The sequence below is a fragment of the Nymphaea colorata genome, chromosome 1 (assembly GCF_008831285.2).
Source record: "Nymphaea colorata isolate Beijing-Zhang1983 chromosome 1, ASM883128v2, whole genome shotgun sequence".
Lineage (NCBI taxonomy): Eukaryota > Viridiplantae > Streptophyta > Magnoliopsida > Nymphaeales > Nymphaeaceae > Nymphaea > Nymphaea colorata.
Genome location: NC_045138.2, coordinates 22,508,429 through 22,514,544, shown reverse-complemented (window position 1 = coordinate 22,514,544; position 6,116 = coordinate 22,508,429).

Genomic DNA, 6,116 nt, shown 5'->3' with positions numbered 1-6,116 from the left:
ATTTTTATATTAGAAATGCATAAGACAATATTGTACTGCCAATTCTCTTTCTTCTAACTCAAATATATTTCTGTTTTTTTAGGATTTAATATATCGTTCAATTTCCCCACCTTTTTATATTGAAAACTTTGGTTTTTTAGGATCATTTCTATATATTGTACTCTCATGTATGAAATGTTTAGTGCACTGGCTGGATATCACATTCGTAACCTCAACATATGAATTTCGAAAATTTGCGTAGCTATAGGAAAAGTTTACATAGTCGTTTTTTTTTCTAGTGAATGATGAATAACGACATTGCCAAAAATTATATATATATATAATATGACATTTTTATTTATTTGGAGACTGGTTTTCCTAATTTGTTCTTTTCTAAAGGTTTTTGTGAAAAAAGACTCATGTGATGCGTTTTGAACGTTTCAAAACTTATACATCAGCAAGAATATCGTGTCCTTTTGGACGTGAGACACGGGTTTTAGGAAGTAAGATAAATTTAGACAGTTTGTTTTATAAACTAATGGAATCTTATGCATGTTCATTTCGTTCACCGTCGGGAAATGTATATATTTAAAAAATATCAATTTTTATGTAATTCTAGTCTTCCTAAAAAAGAAAGAGTACCTCGACGTGTTAAAATTGAAAGGATGCAAAAAAAAATTAAAAACTTGAATAATAAAAGGAATGAAGATAATCTTATTGCCCAGTTAAGAGACCAAGCTTTTGATCTGTATTCATAAGGGTTTGTTTGGTAAATGAAACAATTTGTGAGTGTTCGATGAGTCTGGTTTAAAAAATGAAGAACATTTAGTTTTAGTGTTTCACGAATTTGCATCAATCATTTAAATAGATTTATAAAACACTCACATAATGTTTTATCTACCAAACAACCTTTAAAGTGCGGAGCTACATATAGGCTCGCGCATATTTTAGGATGCAGTTTTTTTAGGTTAGAAATTTAAAGTTTTAAAACAAATTCCATTTTCCTTTCTTTCCTTGTTCAAGGAATTTACATCCAGGTCGTGTGGGGCTTGGTAAGGCGCCATTTGGATCTCTGATCTTGTTCTCTAGTGCACAGAAGCAACTTGTATGGGCAACTCCTGTCAATACTCCTCTACGTTGCAGCATATCGGTGGACACCTTTCACATCAGCCACTTCCGGCCGATTAAATAAAGGGCTGGCAGACACAGGTTCACATTTTCTATTGTTGAATTACTTTCAAATTGAAAAAAATAAGGCAACGTTGAGCCAATATTCTGTTGCCATTATTGTATTATTTACAGCATCAGCATGAACTGTTTTTGATAAGACATTGATAGAGCCTTTGTAACAAGAACTCTGTGTTCATTGCTGTACTTGATGGGGCACAGGGAAGGCGTTTGAATAACAGGAAGAATGTTCCAAAGAATGCAGCACAAAGCTATCAAAAAACCTCTTAGCTAGCCTTACGGTCTCTTTAAATTGTGAGCACACCTACTCAAACTCTACGGGTGTTAAAAGTGAGATTCACATTTGGATACGAATGTATAAGATTTTGAATTCAGATTTAAATTCAAATATAACTTTTTTTATTTATATTTAAATCTAAATTTGAATTTAATTATATGAATATAAAAAGAAACATAAACAATATATCTGATTTGAATCTGATTTGTTGATATCCCGACTCAAACTGAGCACACCGTAGCCAGCAATATGCCTCCATCAACTCTCCCCTGTTTTGCATCAAACTTGATGCAGTGGGTGTTTTCTTTTTGGTTGTTGAGGTGACATAGCCAAATTGACATTATGATGCATATTTCCAAGGAGATCGTTTGTTTTTGGAAGCGTTACATTTATGGCTCCCGATATTAACGCAAAAAAAAGGAGGAAATGTACAATGTTTTTGTTCTCCTATGGGCGCCGGCGTGGGTTGGTGAAATGAGAACATGCACAGAATTTGGCTGCGTTCCGAAAGGTTAGTTGAGGGGAGTGGGACGTCCGTTCGGCTCTTCACATGTCACTGTGTCGAAGGACATCTTAGTCTTTGTGTAGAAAAAAGACTTTCTGTTTTTTTAATTTTTCATTTTTGTTCTCATGCAATCTGTTTTTACTTTTTTTTTCAGAGAGACCATTAACTTTAACTGGTTCGGATTTGAAATCAATGGATAATGTGGTAAAGTATTCGTGGTGATTGAAACATTTTAGATCAGACCTAAGATCCACACATGAAATCCTTTTTTTATCTTTTTGAATTAAAAAAATGTTTGATATATATTTTTTTTAGACGATAGTCTGATTTTAAAACCATGGTTTTCAAATGATCCTGAAGCAATCAAACGTCCATGTTTCTATAAAGGGTATTATTTTGGTCATTTTAATATTCACAAGGTTTTGACTGCTTGGGACCTGAGGATTCAACCTCTCTCAGGCAAAGGAAGTGGTTAAACGAGTCAGATTCCAAAATTTCAGATCCAAACAAGGGAAGGGACACTTTCCTTGGTTCATCTTCTGTTCCCACATAAGCACATCGTGATAAAAACTTGTGCACTTATAATGAGGACTCCCCCAAACAATTCCTTCTTAATTGTGCACTTTAAATGTCAATGAGGGTTTAATTACAACTTTTCATGAGGTGATATACTTTGATCATGTGAAGGTTTTAGAAATGCTAATGCCTACAAAATAATGACCTCCCTTATATTATGCCTTTGCTCATCCAAATGACGACCGTCTTATCTTCAAAAATAGGATACAACGTCTGCTATCTTAGTCCTATGCATTTTAAGGACAACGAGCCAAAGCTTTCAACTTCCTGCTTGCTCACAGAGTCTATAGTTGTCAGCATGTGTAGACAGGGAATTGTGAGTGAGATCTGACTGACTGAAGGAGGGCAGAGGCCCTTTCACCCCTTCCCTTGCCCGGCTGCCCCTTAGGTCCATGGCTACTGTTTCGGGAGCTGGGTGGATCAACGGTACACTCATCAACTAAAGTGTCGTACTACTACCATTTGCAGTAGATTTGATGTTGATGGTAGACGGTGAAAGTTGCAACTTTTGGTGGTGATCATCTGACATCCTAAATATGCATGTGTTTACAAATTTCATCTTCAAAGAAGATCAAATGGAACATAGTTAACAAGCCATAGCATTTGCCCTTCATGACAGCAAGCAAACGAGTGCTTTAAAGACAGTTTGGCAATAGTAACAAATTGTTACTGTCCACTAAAACAAAAATTGAAGCAGATACTTGAAACCCTGTAACATAGTGTTTCCTGAATCTACCTCAAATTTTGGAGCACCATTAACAAGATGCCAACAACCCTTTAAGGGGCATAATATTGTGTTTTTGGAATACATGTTTCTAAGTATATTCTAAGAGCACCATGTTGTTCATTCAGGACCTGGAGTAAATCATAGATGTTGTTATCAAATAAAAATTCAACTAGGATTCATGATCACATCATGTTCGACAACAGCATGGTGCTCTTGGAACCCACATTAATTCTAACATGTGTTCCATTGTTCTTATTATTACTGAACACCCTCCCAGGAAGATTTGTTCTTCAGACCAATCCTGTTTCTATTAGATGAGAGCATTCGTTTATTTGGATTCTAAAGCAGATCCTAGCTAAACTTGCTTCCAGATAATTTTCATCGATCCAACAAGCATGATCCTAGAACAAAATCTTATGAAACTGAAAAATGTGGTACACATGTTGAATCTATTTTTAATTTATATTAGACTTAGGCCTGAGCTTATATTGAATTAAAATGCACGCTGAATCTATTTTTAATTTATACTAGGCTTAGATCTGGGCTTATAATGAGTTAAAATGCACTATTGAATAGAAGGTACACAATGGGAAATGCAATTGCAGTTTATATAGTGGTTGATGTTTGAGAACATTGATGCTATTTAAGAACGGATTATAGATACCACTTGTATTGCAATTCCTTCCTCTCTTCAACCATCTTCAAATGGTAGTATATAACTGGCAGCACAACGTTTGGTTCTGTAGCATGATTTTTCTACCAATGGAGCTGGAATCCGTCACTCAGCCTCTTCCTTTTGGCGTTACTAGAGCAACTTGGAAATCAAAGGACCTTCCAAATAATTGTGGTGTTTGCACTTCTATAGATTTGAAGGATATTAGTAGATAAAATAATTTCTGTCACTTCTGAATCTCAAGCAATTCTATGAGTTAGTACATAAAGATTTGGAGTCATTTCTTCAATCTTCTCTCTACTTGTAAGTTCATAGTCATCATCGATATTACCTATCAAACAAAAGGCCCAGGAAACTTTAGAAAAGCAAAGCTTGAAATGCCAATGTATATATTTTTTGGGGGGCAATTCTTCCTTTTCCAACGCAGTATACAACCCTCCTCATGCTGAGCTCTCCACAAGTGGTTTTTGAATGGCAAATCTTTGTGAAATAACTCCGATAAGAAGAAAATGCCGTGTTTCAAATGAATGCATGGCTTCAAAACAAACCTCATGCTCAAGCTAGCGTTTATGTTTAACCCATAGTGCATAAGTAGTGCATTTTAGCTGAATGTGGAGCAGTTAGCAGCCCTACGCTTTCATGAAATAATTTATTCGCAAATTCGAGTTATTACTAGTTAATGCGAGAGACATCTAACATGTGGGAATTTTTTCATCCATTGCCCTGCCTTTTGATTGTAATCCAAAAGACAACATACCGACTTTTCAGACAATTCCTAAATAAATCATAAAAATTAACATTGACAAAAGAAAGTACATCATTAATGTATCGTTTATTATCTCAACTCATATTATAACTAATCTTCGACATCTCATATTATAACTAAAGGGCAATGTTGCTTATAGACACTTCTTTGGAAGTTAATTGGAAGCAAAAAAGTGTGGCTTGTATAAGGTAAAGCAGGAGCAAGAAGCCATAATTTTCTCAAAAACACATGATTTCACTACTTGCCCAACTCACTTCGTGATTTCAATCGAGCTCCTTAGGAACAAACTTCCGCAGCACAACCATGTCGGTTTAGCTTGTCGCTTTCTTTTAAAGCGCCCAGGCATTATCGTTCTGGTTCAGTTCACACACTATAGAGAGAGAATTTCGTATCCAGCATGAATCTGTATGCGCTGCTAGGCGACATGGTTACAGCTTGAAAGAGATGTAGACCTCTGAAGCTACGCCGCAAAAGGGCGATGGAAGCGGTCTCTGGTTTCCTAGAAGACAAATCCTGAGAATGCTCGTGACTCTTAGGCCCCTCCACGCTGCATCTTCACACAGTTATCCTTTCCTCTGCAATTCCCTTATCGAGCCATACCAGTGAGTGGCGCCGGCGGAGCCACATGAGGGGGCGCTGGTGTGGGCAACTCACGAAATTTTATTTTTACATCACTGGCTTGAAATATTTGATTGTTTATATATGCAGACGCCCCCTTAATAGTGCTTCTCCAGTCAAAACTTCCGGCTCCGCTAGTGCCATTGCATGATGAAGGGTAGGGTGTCACACTGTCTAACATCAATCATATTGTTGCATAAAGCACTGCGGGGCCATATCAAAAGTGATAATTAGTGGCACGAGCGCTGCCCCACTAATCCTCAACTGGCTCTTTGCTGGTTGACCTTTGTTACAAGTGTTGTTTAAAGAGTTGTTTGGCAGGAAAGGAACTTTGTAAGTGTTTCATGAATTTACCTTGAAGATTAAATTTGTGCAAGTTCATTGGACATTAGAACTATTGTCGTATAAACCTACTCTAATGTTTGAGGTAAATTCACGAGACACTCACAAAGTGTTCTTATAGTCAAATTATCCCTAAAAGAGTGTTTGGTAAAGAGAACATTTTGTTCTTTGAAATGCAGCATTCAATGAATGTATTTTTAAAAAAATGAACAATTCATAAAACACTAGATTTGGATGATAGTCCAATTACCAAGCCATAAAAAAGGAATGGTTGAAACATACCTATGCTTGGCATTGGGTCAGCCCAGCCCAGCACCTAAAACCCAGGCCCAAACTTGGCTTGACACCTAAAACCCGGGCCCGAGTTCGGCTCGGGCCTTGCCCGATTAAATTTAAAAAAGCATATATTTTTAATATAAAGTAATATACAAATATAATTAATCCTAATAAATTGTTATAGAATGA